This window comes from Lithobates pipiens, unplaced genomic scaffold (assembly GCF_037356315.1).
Source record: "Lithobates pipiens isolate NorthernLeopardFrog02 unplaced genomic scaffold, aLitPip1_a1.2 Scaffold_13, whole genome shotgun sequence".
Taxonomy (NCBI): Eukaryota; Metazoa; Chordata; class Amphibia; order Anura; family Ranidae; genus Lithobates; species Lithobates pipiens.
The window spans coordinates 272,202,184-272,220,007 of record NW_027507718.1 but is presented as its reverse complement, the minus strand read 5'-3'; the positions used below and the strand labels follow the sequence as shown (position 1 = coordinate 272,220,007).

General features: G+C 44.2%; 1 protein-coding gene across 4 annotated transcripts in view; it reads left to right on the top strand.

Annotated features, from left to right (window-relative positions):
• Positions 1 to 17,824, top strand: part of PPP3CA (protein phosphatase 3 catalytic subunit alpha) — a 364,984-nt gene that overhangs the window by 187,305 nt on the left and 159,855 nt on the right. The gene's annotated exons all lie outside the window — the stretch shown is intronic.

Below are 17,824 nucleotides of genomic sequence, written 5' to 3'. Positions count from 1 at the left end.
ATCACCTTCAGGTCTGCTGTAGTCAGATAATAGCATGGGAAGACCAGGCAGCGTCCGTAATGGCTGACGTGTTTCAAGGGAGAACCCTCTTCATCAGAACCAAAATGGTGGACAATTTTGGCAAACCACCTTTTTGGCTCTGATGAAGAGGGTTCTCCCTTGAAATGCATCAGCCATTACGGCCTGTAATTCTTAGGAATAACTCACTTAAATCTGTCCAAACAAGAGTCTAGTAGACATCCCGGGTATGAAAGTTTGAAACACAAAATCATAAATTATAATATAGTAAATAATTATAACAAATAATAATAATAAAAAATATTCAATGTAATCAAATCAAAAACACAAATTTGCTGTTTCAGAATTGCTACTTTCAGTGTTTGACGACGGATCTCCCCACAAATCACTATCGCTCAATTGTGCAAGTGATTCTAATTTATTATCGCTGTTTTGTAGCTGGTCTAAAACCACTTTTGATGTAAAGGGACGGTTTTAGTTGCTATGGATAATCTCCAGTTCCTCCAGAAAGAACAGTATATATAATATAAAACTGCATGCAGGGCACTGGACAAACCACTAGGGACAAAAGGGATGTGCAATAAATTGATGCAGTAATGTAATCTGTAAGATTACAGTGTACTGTATATGTATTGTGTTTTTTACTTTTTGAATTTGGCGCCGTTCTCCGTCTCTGTGCATCACAACGCTGGCAGGGAAGAAAGCTCGGCTCTGTGATGAATCGAGCGGAGGACGGCTCGCACACAGTGCAGGGAGACACGACAGAATCCTGAGGACAAGGTAAGTTTGCTGTACCTGGATCCTGCAATGTGATCCCGAGTGTGGCTCGGGGTTACCGCTTTTGGTGTTGAAAATCCACCCCAAGCCACACTCGGGAATACTGTTAAGGAGGTTAAGGTAAGTGAAAATTTAAAAGTCAACTGCTACAAAAACTGTAGCTGCTGGCATTGTATAAACAGACACGTGCCGAAGGATCCAGCGCTGTGCTCCCCCAAGCCGGTTTCTTCACTGATCTTCAGTCCCCATCACCAGCGTCTTAATTGTGGGAATCCAGCTGTGACCCCTTGTTGCTTCACAGCACATGCATGAGCTGCACTGCGCTTTGTCAATGGTCCCACAGCATTCTGGGACCTGTGAAGGATGCAGGCAGGGGTGGAGAACTTGCTCCCCCTCCCCACCACACCACCACAAATAAAAAGGTGCCAAATATATCAGAGGAGGGGGGGGAGCCGAAGCCATCAGCAGTATATAGCAGTCTTGTGACTCCGTGTCCGGCCGAGCACTAGATAAAGCTTGTAGGAGGAGTGTTCATTCTCCTCTGACTGTCCTACGAGACTACATGACCCCTGACTTTCTGTCAGATCAGTGCTTATTGGCCCTTTGCTGATCACATGCACCCTCCCAAGAAAAAAAAAACACTCTGGCAGTACACACCAAATTGAGCATGTGCAAAGTGACTACAAAGGCTCTGTTTTATCAGGGGATGGATTGAGGAGAGGAAAAGAAGGGAAGGATCAGAGAAGACAGGGGCAAACAGAGGATTAACCCCTTAGGTTCCTTAGTGAGTATAAAAAGCCTGATTTACTGCATGTACAGACTGATTTTACTGTTGTGGGTTTAGTAACACTTTAAGCTGTCTAATATTTTGTAGTTAAAAAACAAAAACAAATGGGTAGCTAGGACTTCCTTACATTGCTCATTACTTTATATCTTTATAAATGTCAGCGTTCTTTTTGAAGTCTTTTTATCTCATGAATTTCCACTGTTGGATATATAGGATGCATACGATACAGAAAGGTATGATACTAGCAGTGACACATAAAGCCGTTGCACCAACTTGAAAACGACCCAGTATAAATATGACACATCCAACATAAGTCCTTTTTTATTTGAAGATGATTTGAGCTTTAATTTCTCCTTGGCTATCTTTGCTACATGCAGCTAACTGCCTGGGCCAATTTCATACATTACAGTCTTTGCACTAGATTTCCAGCCATGGATTCTAATCCTCCTCCAAAGCTTATTACAGAAGTAGATTGTTCTGTATTACCAGCTTCAAATATGTGTTCATTATGCTGACGACTATGCCGTATAGGCAAACCACTGAACAGGAAATGTGGCATGTAATCAATTTGGAGGATGTGCACAAAATCATGGAACGCCTGTAGTGACAAATCAAATAAATGTTGTCAATGTCTGTTTAATTGTCTATACAGTTTAATTTGCTATTTTTCATGCCTGACTACCTTGGCGCTATATATGAACATGTGTAGGAGAAAGAAAGTGCATTAGCTGTATACTATACCTAGGCAAAGCATTTAGAGAAGTGTAATGAAAGAGAGAATGGCCTTATCGATTGTTATATGTGCAGGATATCACAGAAAGCAGTGGTGCTTGATCATATTGCATTATTTACAATGATCTGTGTATATCGGAGCGTAATACAAAAGCACCAGGGGGTATTACAGTCCCTGTTGTCGGGGCTCTAATAATGGCACACTTAGCTGAGGTTTTATGAGAGACGTATACATACAGTAGCAGAAGATTACCCTGAATGGTTGTAACAAAAGAGATTCTAAATTGTGTTTCAGATCTGTCCATGCACTCATGTGCTTCTAACATCATTTTAAATGGCATGTTTGCTGCTAACCACACATATTGAGTTTGTTAGAGTAGACTCTGTGGATATATGTATGTGTGTGTATATATAATGTATGCATATGTGTGTATGTGTATATGTGTGTGTGTGTATATATGTATGTATATATATATATATATATATATATATATATATATATATATATATATATATATATATATAATATTATCATATAATTTTATGTGTGTGTATTACTTTTATATATATATAATGTGCATGTCCCTGAGCTCACACTGTCTTGAGAGTGGGGTCCTGTGTGTGTGTATATAATATATATATATCATTTTATGTGTGTGTATTACTTTTATTTATATATATATATATATAATGTGCATGTCCCTGAGCTCACACTGTCTTGAGAGCGGGGTCCTGCACCCACACTCACGCATATGTCAGATGGGGAGCAGCGGCCGTGCCCGTGCAGTTGTTGCATCCTAATTGACATGAATAGGACTGCCTGTGCAACCCCGTGTGGGTAAACACGGCCCTCCATAGGTATACACTTTAGTACAACTCATGTGAACTAATAATGATTTTATTGGTTTTTTTTTTTTTTGTTTCTTTTTTTTTGTGAAAGTAGCGATTTGATAAACATTTGCGCAGCCTAAAAAATCAGTAACGCTTTTTATTCCACAGGTCATTTGCTCTCAGAAAATTTATAGTTTGGGGTGGTCTTTTACAATTTCTGAAAGCTGTAGGAAAAAATGGTAACCTCCAGATATTTTGAGTAAATTGTTTTTATTTACTGTTTTGTAAACCTTCAGTTTTCAACATTTCACAAAAGAAAGCAATATGAAACTTACAAATATTATTAACTCACTACAGTTTTAATTTTTAATATTAGTAAGAATTTAGCAGGAGTTTTGTAGAATTTGGCGTGTATCCACTATAATTTTAGTGTATTTTTAGCAAAAATATATTGTTTTGATAAACATTTGTGCAAATATCACAGGGCCTAAAAAAAAAAAAATCAGTAGACCCTTCTTTTTATTCTACTGGTTCTATGCTTTCAGAAAATGTATGGTTGGGGGGGGCTGGGTCTTTCACAAACTCTGAAAGCTGTAAGGAAAAAATAAAAAGGCAATGAAAAAATTGCCAAAATGGTCCAGCCACCTGAGTTCAAAAGTGGAGCTCAGGGCCTGGCAGTGAAAGGGGTAAATATGGCGGGGGGGGGGGGGGTGTTAAGATTTAAGGGCACCTTTTTGGAGTAAGGACTCGTTCACATTATTATTATTATTATTATTATTATTCAGGATTTATATAGCGCCAACAGTTTGCGCAGCGCTTTACAATATGAATGTGGGATTGGTGGCTGGGAAAACCCCTGCAGTTAAGCTGCACTTTTATTACCCCCAACTGCTAACCCTTTTAGCTGCAGAGGCAGCGGCCAGGGGTGCATACATACCACTGGTGTGATGCTTTGCTTAGCAGGTGCAGCAAGAATTGTACACCCTGTCGCTTTTTAAATGAGTGGAGACCACTCTGCATGTGCTTGTGGCATGCGAAGGGTTAAGCAGGGGTGAGGAGGCAGTAAATACTGCCTATCCAATGTTCTCTAAAGAGAGATCCATGCTATGGTCGCTCTTTGGAGAGCACCACACATACATGTGAAGAACCCCTTAGCCCCTGTACACACGGTCGGAGATTTCCACAACCAAATCCGTCGGATTTTGCCCGTCGGATCTTGTCCGAAACTGTTACATACACACGGTCAGACAAAGTTGGCGAAAAAATCTGATCTTTCAGAACGTGATGACTTAATTTCGTTATGATGGGACTACATTCAGGCTAGTAGCCAATAGCTTTGATGTAGGAATTTGATCTGAGAATGCGTGGCACTTGGTCCGATCAAAATTCTCTACACATGATCGGAGTATGTCCGATCGGCCCAGTTGGTCGGGAAATATTTCCAACATGTTGGAAAATTGGGTCCGATGGAATCAGTCCGAAGCATACCACACACAGTCGGATTATCCGACGACACGGTCCGATAGGACACATTCGGACGGATTCTCCGACCGTGTGTACAAGGGCTTAGGCTAGTGCAGGAGATATGTAAATCACCTGTCACTCACAGCAAGGGGGAGGGTTTGACAAAGTACCGTATTTCTCTGTTTCTTAAGATTTATCTCACTGAACAATAAAAGAGGATTGCTCAGAGCTGGATTAACACTTTGTGGCAAGACTGGGCTCAAATGATAGGAAATCTTATACTCTACATTATGACATAAAAAAAAAAATTAAAACAAAAAATTCAGGTTTACATCCACTTTAAGCATTATTAAAATCACTGCTCCAGAAAAAACTGCAGTTTTTAAAACTTTTTTTGCATTGATACATGTCCCCTGGGACAGGACCCGGGTCCCCAAACACTTTTTATGACAATAACGCGAATATTAAACTTTAAAATTAGCACTTTTGATTTCTCCCATAGACTTTTAAATGGTGTTGCACGGCTTTCGAATTTGCTGCGAACACGCCAAATTGTTCGCTATTTGGTGAATGGGCGAACAGCCAATATTAAACCCGAACATAAAGTCCATCCCTAGTATTCTGGCGTTTGACTGGCGAGGGGCTTAGTAGTGTGTATAGTCCCTTTTTGAGGGGTTTAGTTCCCTTCATATGTCTACCAGCCCGTGGGAGTGAAGGGATTTCGCTATGTTCAGGCTAGCCTTGGTGGGGTGTACAAGGGCTATGACTGTTAAGTTTGCTGGAGGGAGGGATCAAATGTCAAAGGCTTGTTTTAGGAACTGATTAAGTGAGATAAGAAGGTAATTGTTAACTTATTTTAGGGTAAGATGACACAATGCTTTCTTTGTCTGAGATTACGACTACTCTCACTGACTGCTCTCTTATACAAATCGCATTAGAAGTTTGTGCTTGCGCTCAGCTTTTTCTAACCTTTTGCCCAAATTATCGAGTGACACTTTCTATGGTTTCAACAAAACAGGAACACCTTGAGGCATACCAGTAAGCATGTAGCTCCTTGCTGCTCCACCTGTAGCCCATAGTACTTACAGTGCATCTGCAAAGTATTCACCATGCTTCACTTTTTCCATATTTTGTTATGTTACAGCCTTATTTCAAAGTGGATTAAACTCATTATTTTCCTCAAAATTCTACAAACAATACCCCGTAATCACAGCGTGAAGGAAGTTTGTTTAACCACTTTCCGCCTGCCATGTAGCAATATGATGTCGGCAAAGTGGTTGCGGTAGCCTGATTGGACATCGAATGACGTTGCCAGGATATCAAAGCTGCGCGCCCTCGGGGGTGCGCATCGCGGCGATCATTGCTGTGGCGTGTCAGTCTGCAACTCCGATCTTGGTAAGGAGTCTCTGACAGAGATTCTTTACCATGTGATCAGCCACCTGATCCAATCACAATGTAAACAGGAAGAGCCGTTGATCAACTTTTCCTCACTTGCGTCAGACGCGAGTAGAGGAGAGCCGGGGGGTTTGTGCTGATTATCAGCATAGCCTACCCCCAAGGATGCCCACACTGGACCACCAGGGATTCCACCACTAGTCACCACCAGGTATGCCACCCTAGACCACCAGGGATGCCATTCAGTCCCACAATGGGCATCACTGATTGGCAGGCATTGTTTGGCACTGATTGGCATCCATCAGTATACATCAGTGCCACCTATACATGCCCATCCATACCATATATCAGTACTCATCCTTGCCACCTCATCGGTACCCCCTTCACAGTGCTGCCTTATCAGTACAGCCCCATCAGTGAAGGAGAAAACGTACTTGTTTTACAAAATTTTGTAACAGAAACCAGAAAAAAACATTTTTTATTCTTTTTCAAAATTGTTGGCCTTTTTTTTTATTTGCTTATCAGAAAATAAAATTCCCAGAGGTGATCAAAACCACCAAAATTCAAATTGTGACAGCGCTGAAAGCTAAAAATTGGTCTGGGCAGGAAGGTGTATAAGTGCCCGGTATTGAAGTGGTTAAAATCTTTGCACTAAAAATAAAAAACGAGAAAAATCGCATGCACATAAGTATCCACAGCCTTTGCTCAATATTTTGTTGAAGCACCTTTGACACCCATTACAGCCTCAAATCTTTTTGAGTATGCTGCTACAAGCTTGGCACACCATTTTTAAGCAGTTTCTCCCATTCTTCTTTGCAGGACTTCTCAAGCTCTATCAGGTTGGATGTGGTGTCGGTGCATAGTCATTTTCAGATCTCACTAGAGATGTTCAATCAGGTTCAAGTTTGGGCTCTGGCTGGGCCACTCAAGGACATTCACAGAGTTGTCCCATAGCCACTCCTTTGTTATCTGGGCTGTGTGCTTAGGGTCATTGTCCTGTTGGAAGATGAACCTTTGCCAGAGCACTCTTGAGCACATTTTTATCAAGGATGTCTCTGTACATTGCTGCATTCATCTTTCCCTCCATCCTTACTAGTCTCCCTGTACTACCACTGAAAAACATTACCACAGCATGCTGCCACCATGCTTCACTGTACGGATGGTATTGGCCAGGTGATGAACAGTGCTGGTTTCCTCCAGACATGACGCTTGCCATTCAGGCCAAACGATTCAATCTTTGTTTTATCAGACCAGAGGATTTTGTTTCTCATGGTCTGAGAGTCCCTCAGGTGCCTTTTGGCAAACTCCAGGTGGGCTGTCATGTGCCTTTTACTGATTTGTGGCTTCCGTCCAGGCCCTTCTCCCTGATCGCTCAGTTAGGCCGGACTGCCTGCTCTAGGGAGAGTTCTGGTGGCTCCAAACTTCTTCCATTTATGGATGACAGAGGCCACTGTGCCTATTGGGACCTTGCTGCAGAAATCTTTCTGTACCCTTCCCCAGACCTGTGCCTCGATACAATCCTGTCCCGGAGGTCTACAGAAAATTCCTTGGACTTCATGGCTTGGTTTGTGCTCTGACATGCACTGTTAACTGTGGGACCTTATATAGACAGCTGTGTACCTTTCAAAATCATGCCCAATCTACTGAATTTACCACAGGTGGACTACAATCAAGTTGTAGAAACATCTCAAGGATGATCAGTGGAAACGGGATGCATCTGAGCTCAATTTTGAGTGTTGTGTCAAAGGCTGCGAATACTTGCGTACATGTGATTTTTTTTTTTTTCCTTTTTTATATTTAATAAATGTATAAAGATTTCAAGCAAACTTCTTTCACATTGTCATTATGGAGTATTGTTTGTAGAATTTTAAGCAAAGTGATGAATTTAATCCATTTTGGAATAAGGCTGTAACATAACAAAATGTGGAAAAAGTGAAACATTATGAGTACTTTTCGGATGTACTGTATTGTGTAGCTCTCAATAACTAGCTCTGAACAGTGAACATATCTCCCTGCACAGTACTCCTGATCAACGTGGGACTTGGCACAGCATAAAAGGAAGCTTTCCTTATATTTCCTGACAAGTTTATGTCCTGTGATCTGTGACATAGAAGGCTTAGGATTGCCTTTCCTTACTCTTTACCTAGTCCCATGGTTATCAGACTGTCAGAGTAAAAACTCTTTGTAGCACCATACCTGTACTACTGAAAACTGCAGCATAAACATCAGAGTAGCAAGCAGGCAGAGAAAATTGTCACTATAAATCCTTCTACTGGGTACATTTGGTTTGCTCTGCATTTCTGTTTTATAATGTATCTTGCTGTAGGGAAGACCAAATGTGAGAACATTTATTTAAAAGGGGGCTGTGAAGGCAGTGGTCTGTGTAGTCTTGTATAGCATAATATTACCCTAGTGGCATGCCTACTGTCTGACCATCTTGTGTGGCACAACTGTAGTTTCTAACCATCTCCTTTAGTGTGCCTACTCTCTCTCGGACATGTCTTCAGTCTCTGGCAGCACGTCTGCTAAATATAGTGATCTTGTCTGTGGCACGCCTGTAGACTTTGACCGTCTCTTTTGGAATGCCTCAGTCTATGACCGTATCTTCTTTGGCGTCTCTGCAGTCTCTGACTGCCTCTTTGGACAAGTTTCAGTGTATGACCGTATCTTCTTTGGCATGTCTGCATTCTCTGGCAGCCACCTGTGGCATGTTTGTGGTCTCTGACTTTTTGGCATGGCTGATAAATGTGGTCATCTTGTCTGTGGCATGTCTGCAGGTTCTGATGGCCACCTGTGGCATGTAGTCTCTAAGCATCTTCTGTGGTGTGTCCCCAGTCTCCGACTGTCTCTTGTGGTATGCCTTTGTCTGTGGCCATATCTTCTTTGGCATGTCGGCAGTCTTGTGCAAGTGTGTCTAAAAAAAAAAAAAAAAAAAAAAAAAAAGTCACCTATTTTCAATTGGATCATGCCTGCACGCCTGACCATCCTATCATATCTGTGGCAGGCTTGAGACTACACAGGTGTGTAAATAGAAACTCAACCCTGTGCCAAACTTTTCGGTCAAGATTAGAAGTATAAACCAAGGGACAATGTCAGATCAAATACTGTGCGATATGAGATCAGACCAAAACTAAACATTCTTACCTGAAATTCAAAAATGTGATCCATGTTAAGAATGTTATAGACCATGTGGCAGAAAAGATTACTTATACAGTATATATTTTGGATGGCTCTAGACAGCAGTTATAATCAAATTGTATTGCAGCCTATTATCAGAACTGGCTTGGCATTAGTTGTAACAAATTAGATAAAATATAACACTTTTTTTTTATTTTTTATTATTATTATTTTGGCAAGACAGAAGACCGTCTTTACCTAGTGCTGTATTCGGCACATAGTTTGGATCCATCACGCTAGGGGTAAACAAACAAAATAATGAGATGAGTTGTTTAGTTTGCTCATTTTTTTTTTCCTTTTCAGTACTTATATTGCCCACGGCTTTTAATACAGTTGCTCATCTGGTAAACAGTGACACAGTCGCTTTTTTTTTAAGCGCCAACTTCATTATGCTACTGCAATTACTATTTTGTCAATTAACTTTTTAGGAAGAATAATACTGCTCTTTGTTATGAGTTTTTTAGCACAGCCGTTCTGGGATTTATTCCACTCTTGTATACAGTGGGGAAATAAGTTCCTTCTGAAATGAAGGGGGCATTATGTTTTCAGCATATTGGAGCCATTTTTATTAAGTGTAGATTCCATAGTCCAGTATTCTACTTTTTGCAGTTAATCTGACCTTCCTCCTTTCACTCACCCACTGTGCTAAAAAAAAAAAAAAAAAAAGTGGTACAACAGGCACATATTAGGAATATGAAATGTTGGGTTTTCATACTCTTTAAAACCAACATCTCTTTATGTTAGAGTGCTTGGTTTGGGTACAGGTGCACTTTAAGAAGCCTTACATGGATGTAGGCCTTCTCTAACTGCTGGGCCGGATGCTGTCTCCTACCTTCACTGTGTTAGCGTAGGCGTAGGCTCTTCAGTATTCACCACTTCCAATATTGTTGGATACATATTTACCCCACTGCATACCATACCTCCATGCTCTGGGCCCTAAAGCCCCATACACATAGGCTGAATGTCGGGAGACAATGGCTGGTTCAAAAAAAGAACTGTCCAACATTCAGCCCATGTGTATGTCTGTTTGGCCGGCTTGTGTCAGACGTGTATGCTGGAAAGCCAGCAGCCGTCTGACTCCTGATCAGTGCTCTAAGCCAATTACAGAGAGCGCTGAGTGAAGTGTTTTGGTGGGGGCCACCCCCCTTTCAAAACACAACAGCTCAGCGGGGGAAATTGCTGAACTAACCTCTCATGGTTAGTACAGTGGCTCCGACTGGAGCTGACAGTTTTGATAGTTCTTAACGTTCCTTCTAGGAACAACAATGACATTGATTGGACAATAGGAACATGACACACAGTAGGAAGTGTTAAATACTGAAGAGTCTAAAGAAGGTAGCAGATATTGAATGGAGTGAAAGTTAGTGGCAGGAACCTCCAAAAAATGTGAGTAATATGGCTTTTACCTTTTTAGAGTGATAAGGTGTCAGAACCTTTGCCAGGTGTTTTTGGCCCTCTGTGTCTCAGCTGGTGACCATTATTGTCAGGGTTGAAAGTGAAAACTTTTTTTTGTCACTAGAACAAGAATGGAGGGGAAAATGGAACACTTATGCCGTGTACACATGGTTGGACTTTTCGACAGCAAAGGTCCTGACAGAACAAATCCGTCAGACAGTTCGACCATGTGTGGGCTTCATCGGACCTTTGCTGTCGAAAAATCAGACGGACTTCAGATTTAGAACATGTTTCAAATCTTTCAGACGGACTCGAGTCCGGTCGAAAAATCAGTTCATCTGTATGACGAAACGGACGAAAACCGACGCTAGGGCATCTATTGGCTACTAGCTATAAACTTCCTTATTCTAGTCCGGCCGTACATCATCACAGTTGAATCCGTCAGACTTTGGTGTGATTGTGTGTGGCCAAGTCCGTTAGTTTGGAAAGTCCGTCGGAAGTCTGCCGAAAGTCCGTTGAAGACCATCAGACCTAGTCTGCCGGAAAATCCAGTCGTGTGTACATGGCATAATTCTAGTAAATACTAAGAGGGGATTTACTTTTGGGAGATTTCTTCCTGAATGGGACGTGGATGCAATAAAAAAATATAATAAAAAAAAAACCTAAAGGGGTTTTAACCATTCCCCACGCTATGCAAAAAGAAAAAGTGTTTTGGCTATGCATGCACTAATTCATCAAAGTTTACTGCAAAAAAAGCACTTTCATTTTCACTGAACTGAAGTAGGCCCCCTCAATCAGGTACCTATCCAAGATTTTGTGTGTTCATTATGAACAGGCTAGGTTTTGTACTTCTAGTGCCTGGACGGCTACTTATCAAAGTACCACAAATTGAGAGAGCTATTTAATCAGTTTTTCGTATTTAAAGCAAACTCGCCCATCCATCCATGCCAATTCTTTATTTTGTTGAGAAATCACCCAAACAGCCCCCTAGCATTGCTAGCCACAGCCATCTTGAGCAAAGGCAGATGATTAATGTAGCATTTACTTCTTGGAATCCATCTGTCCTTAACAGGGCAGGAGGGTGTGCTTAACTGAGAAACCCTGAAAAAAAAAATTCCCATAAAGACTCATAGGATGTATGACATCATTTGTCTAGGCCAGGAAGTGACTAAAGAAAGTTAAAAAAAATAAATAAATATGAAAACAAGTAAATATAACATACTTTCCTATCCATTTACAAATGCTATCAGCATAAGGATTAAACGTAGTTAGTGTTACTAAACCCTGCATTTACTATATCTGATCTCCTACAGTGCACAGAACATGGAAATGCAATTATTTTAGTAAAATATAAACTGCTAAATACCTATACCTACAGTATATAGCAGTCTTGTGACGTCGATCAGTGTCTAGTTAATGCTTGTAGGAGGAGTTTTCATTCTCTTCGGACTGTCCTATGAGGCTGCAGGACCCCTGACCCTCTGTCTGGGCAGTGCTGAGAAAAAAAAATAGCAATACACACCAAACAGAACATGTGCAGAGTGACTCCAAAGGCTCTGTTTTATCAGGAGATGGATTGGGTACAGTGAAAGAAGGGGAGGATCAGAGAAGATAGGATCAAACATCTTTTCCCCAATCGTCTTTCAGGACAGCCACCTTAGAGAGACACCGGCTCCTCCCCTCTGAGGAAACACCGCCTTCAATTTCATAATTTAAGCCTCCTCCTCCCTTCGTTCCTCAGTTATGGTGTTTCCTCCGGCGGGGAGACATCGCCAAGGAACCTTAGGCTAAATTCGGTTGGTGAAACTGAAGCCACCCGAGCGGAGCCCTGGCCCCGTTCGGCTATCCGACCGTTCATCGGTCGGTCCAGGACAGTCCTATCAGCGGGGAGCTGAAGTGTTCGTACTGTCCATATACCCTAAACTCCGCTTGGGGGAAAGCGGGAAGTTTATGGGGTCGTCCGTTCGTTCACCCGCGGGGGTTTCAACGGAACAAACAGTCCAGTCGGCTGGGGAAGCTGAATACTCGACTGACCTTTACACGCACTCCAATCTTCGCTTGGGGAAAGCAGGAAGTCTTTGGAGAGGTTCATCCTTGCGTTTCGCCCAGTGGGGTGCTGAACGAAGGCGTCCAGGGCCCCCCTGTGTACGCAGCCGGCTGGGAGCTGGAAGCCGGACCGGTAGGCGGGCGACGTCAGTTCCGGTGGGGGCGGACCCCTTCGTTCGATCCGCGTCTTCCGGTTCCGGACGCGGCACGTGAAAGGGAACCTAGCGTTCGGCTGGTGCGGCCTCTCTTTTCACAGTTGCACAGGTAGCTGTTAGAGGCGCATTCGTACCACGCTTCCTCAACGGGAGAATGTCCGAGGCAGAGGCTTCAAAAACTCCTGGAGATAATAGCACCAGCCACTCGAAGGTAAGAGGAAACCTGGGGAGGTGTTCCCTTACTTGTATCCAGTAGCTCCACTGGTGTTCCTCCTTGGTGGTCGGGGGGAAGGGTAGTGTGTCTGGGATCCTGGTGATGGTTGATCCTAGGGGGGGCACTCCCGGTGGTCCTCTATGTAGCGCTGGTGTTGCTGTTTTTTAGGCTCATGCTGCCCCTTCCTGTATTTTGTGTCTTTCAGAAAGCCACGAGCAAGTCCCCCCATGGTTCTAAGAAGAAGTGCCCTTCGTGTAGAACGTCTATGGGAGACTCTTGGTCTAAAGCTATTTGCAAACAATGTATTGAGGATTTACTTAAGGAACAGGCAGTAGAGCAGGGTGCAGATCTGGTAGCTTCTATGAAGGAACTCTCTGGTACCTTTCAGTCCTTCCAAAACTTTTTTTCCAGTTTTCAGTGGCCCCAGCCTCCGAGCACTCCTACACCAGCGCAGCAGAGTGTACCATCCAGCCCTGTGGATGTTCCTCCTGCAAGGGGAGAGAGTTCAGAGGGTCCCAGGGAGGAAGCTGAGGAGGAAATTGACAGTGTCGTTTCAGACTCCCAGGGGGAGTCTGACGCAGAGATGCTGGATGGGGAATCCAGCAGAATCTCGCGGTATAAGCTTTCCCTGGAGGATGTGGATGAGCTCTTGGGAGCGATTCATACCACTTTAGGTATTCAAGAAGAAACTAAGACATTGTCACTCCATGATCGGATGTACAAGGGCATGGGGGAACAAAAGAAGCGGGTGTTCCCAGTGCATGACGTCTTGATCGATACCATCAAGAAGGAATGGCGGGATCCCGAAAGGAAACCTTTCTTTTCTGGGGCATTAAGACGTAGGTTTCCTTTTTCGGAGGAAGAGACTCTCGTCTGGAATAAATCTCCCAGACTAGACGCTGCTTTTTCCCAGGTGTCCAGACACACTGATCTATCTTTTGAGGATATGGGGGTACTGTCTAACCCTATGGATCGAAGGATGGATTACCTTCTTAAGAAGGCCTGGGATTCGTCACAGGGAAATCTTAAGCCAGCCATGGCATCCACGGTGGTGGCCCGTAACATGGAGTATTGGCTCACCCAGATTAGCGCACACATTGAAGCAGGGACAGCAAAGGAGACTATTCTATCCTCCTTTCCCATGCTTCTTAAAGGGATAGCCTACATAGCGGACGCTTCGGCGGAATCTGTGAGGATGTCGGCAAGGTCCTTGGCCCTGACCAACTCTGCCAGGAGAGCCTTATGGTTGAAGACCTGGCCTGGAGACAATGCATCCAAACTTAAACTTTGTGGAATCCCCTTTACAGGAGATCTACTGTTTGGACCAGGCCTTGAAGCGGTGCTAGATCGCACAGCAGACAAAAGAAAGGCCTTTCCTGTTAAAAGGAAAATTGGGGAACAAGCCAAAAGAAAGACTCGTCCCCAGAAAAGGGTTGTACCACCCCGTACGGTTCAGCAGAAGAAAAGTTGGGGACTCAAAAGCAAGGGACCCGGGGGAGCAATTTTTCGCCCTCCTGAACAGCCCAAAAAATCTCAGTGACAGGGTCACGGTGGGAGGAAGATTGGGGGCCTTCCTCCCACAGTGGGAAATGATTTCCTCCAATCAGTTTGTCTTGGGGATCGTCAGAGGAGGTTACCATTTGGAGTTTTCGGAACTCCCTCCTCTGAGGTTCCTTGTCACCGAGCTGCCAAAATGCGCAGAAAAATCATCTGCCCTTCTTTCCTCTCTTCAGGAGTTGGAAGAACAGGAGGTGGTAGTACGGGTTCCAGAAGGAGAGACAAGCAGAGGCTTCTACTCTCACGTCTTCGTGATTCGCAAGCCTTCGGGAAAGTTCAGGCTCATCCTGAACCTGAAGCCCCTGAATGTCTCAGTTACCTACAGAAGGTTTCGGATGGATTCGGTTTACTCAGTAAAAGCACTCCTACCTCCGAACTGCTTCATGGCATCAATAGATCTGAAAGATGCATACCTGCATATTCCAATCGCAGAGTCCCACCAGCGTTTTCTCAGACTGGCAGTGAGAACTCCAATGGAAGTACTACACCTTCAGTTCAGAGCGCTTCCTTTCGGACTATCCTCTTCCCCCCGAATCTTCACCAAAGTGATGGCAGAAGTTCTGGCATTTCTGCGTCTCAGGGGAATCTCGGTGATCGCATATCTCGACGATCTCCTTCTGTTTGCCCCTTCCCCAGCACAATTAATTCAGGATTTACAGGTCACAAGAAACCTGTTATTAAGCCTGGGTTGGCTCCTGAACCTGGAGAAATCCAACTTAATCCCTTCCCAGAGGGTCACTTTCCTAGGGTACGAGTTGGACTCAACAGTACAAAGGGTCTTTCTTCCTTTGGAAAAAATTCAAAAGATAGACAGGGCTCTGTTGTGTCTTCAGGGCAACCACCAGATCTCCATAAGGAAGATCATGTCAGCGCTAGGGTTGCTGACATCCGCTCTTCCAGCGGTTCAGTGGGCAGGGTTACATTACCGCCCTCTACAATTATTTGTGCTGAAGGTTTGGGATCACAGCCAGGAATCTTTGGATTCTCTGGTTTCGATTCCAGATCAGGTAAAGAGGTCCCTCTGGTGGTGGAGGAAGGGAGCAAATTTGTCCCAAGGTCTAGAGTGGGTCATGCCAACCTCCAGGGTGGTCACGACCGATGCAAGCAGCTCAGGTTGGGGGGCACACCTAGACTCCCAATTAATACAGGGTATTTGGGAAAAGAGGGACTCAAGGAGATCCTCGAATTGGAGGGAGCTGAGGGCAGTAGATCTAGCTCTCAGAACCTTTCAGAAGGAGCTTCGGGGGAATCACGTAAGGGTAAGGTCGGACAACTTCTCGGTGGTAGCTTACATCAACAGACAGGGGGGCACCAGGAGCAAGTCCTTATGGGCCCTAGCGGAAGCCATCCTCAGATGGGCCGAAGCAAATATCCTGTCCCTTTCAGCAGTCCACTTGAAGGGAGAACAAAATCAGGTGGCAGATTTTCTCAGCAGGAGAACTCTGAGAGAAGGCAATTGGGTTCTCAAGCAGGAAATATTCGAAATGATCACCCGGAGATGGGGGATTCCTGCAATAGATCTCTTTGCCGCAAGGGAAAATGCGAAGGTAGCAACGTTCTTCTCCATAAACAGGGGGGACGGGGCATTGGCGGTGGACGCACTAGCACAGAGTTGGGGTTTCTCCAGGTGCTATGCTTTCCCCCCTCCAGTGCTCATTCCAGCAGTATTAAGGAAATTTCAAGTGGAGAACACTACCCTAATTCTAATTGCACCTCACTGGCCCAGGAGGCCGTGGTTCTCGATCTTGAAGGGCCTGTCTGTAGAACCCCCCTGGATTCTCCCAGTGCAGGAGGATCTCCTGTCTCAAGGTCCGGTGTTCTGCCCTCAGGTAGGACGATGGAACCTGGCAGCGTGGCTTCTGAGGAAGAATTGCTAAAAGCCAAGGGCTTCTCAGACCGGTTGGTAGCCACTCTTCTAAACTGTAGGAAAAAGGAAACCCAGTCCATTTACTTAAAGGTATGGAAACGGTTTAACAGCTGGTGTTCAGAGGGTTCCTTCAACGTGCATAGCCCTATAGCCGTTCTAGAGTTCCTACAGGCAGGGGCGGATAAGGGGTTAGCGCTTGGAACACTAAAAGCTCAGGTTTCCGCTTTGAGCGTGTTTTTAGAGAAACATCTAGCGTCAGATCCTTGGGTCGTAAGGTTCTTCAGGGCCCTAGGTAGGCAAAGACCAGCTTCAAGCTCCCCCTTCCCGGTTTGGGATCTTTCTTTAGTTTTACAGGTTCTCACAGGGGAACCTTTTGAGCCGTTAGAATCTTGCTCATTAAAGCTGATCACTCTCAAAACGGTGTTTTTGGTAGCGATCACTACAGCAAGAAGAGTAAGTGAACTCGAAGCCCTTTCTGTCAGGGCTCCCTTTTTTCAGGCTTTTCCGGATCGTCTGGTTTTGAAGATAGATCCGGCCTTTTTGCCTAAGGTAGCTTCTAGTTTCCACAGGATGCAGGAGATCGTGCTACCTACATTTTGTTCAAATCCAGTTAGAGAACAGGAACACATGTTTCACAGACTAGATGTTAGAAGATGTGTTCTTTATTATTTAGACTGCACAAGTCAGTTCAGAAAGACAGATTCACTTTTTGTTTTATTTTCAGGGGCCAGGAAGGGTTCCAAAGCCTCTAGACGTACCATAGCTAGATGGTTAAGGTTAGCCATTGGGCAGGCATACGTGGCAGGGGGATTAGATCCTCCAGCGGGCATTAGAGCACACTCAACCAGGGCCGTGGCAACTTCTCAGGCAGAGTGGGCTGGTGCGTCTCCGGAACAGATCTGTAGAGCTGCAACGTGGTCCAGTTTTTCTACGTTTGTGAGACACTATAGACTGGATCTTCTGTCAGCCAAAGACCAAGCCTTTGGTCGAAAGGTGCTACAGGCAGTAGTCCCACCCTAAGGTAATATACTCGCTTATCCTCTCTAAGGTGGCTGTCCTGAAAGACGATTGGGGAAAAATGGAATTACGTACCGGTAATGTCCTTTTCCAGGAGTCTTTCAGGACAGCACCGGTTCCCACCCAAATTGTTGCAGATCATCGGGAACTCATTGCATGAGATCGTCAGGTAAGACTTAAAAAGTTTATTTGTTTGACGTGTTCTTGTGTCTCCCCAGTTTGGCCGGAGGTACTCTGGAAGAACTGAGGAACGAAGGGAGGAGGAGGCTTAAATTATGAAATTGAAGGCGGTGTTTCCTCAGAGGGGAGGAGCCGGTGTCTCTCTAAGGTGGCTGTCCTGAAAGACTCCTGGAAAAGGACATTACCGGTACGTAATTCCATTTTTTTTACAC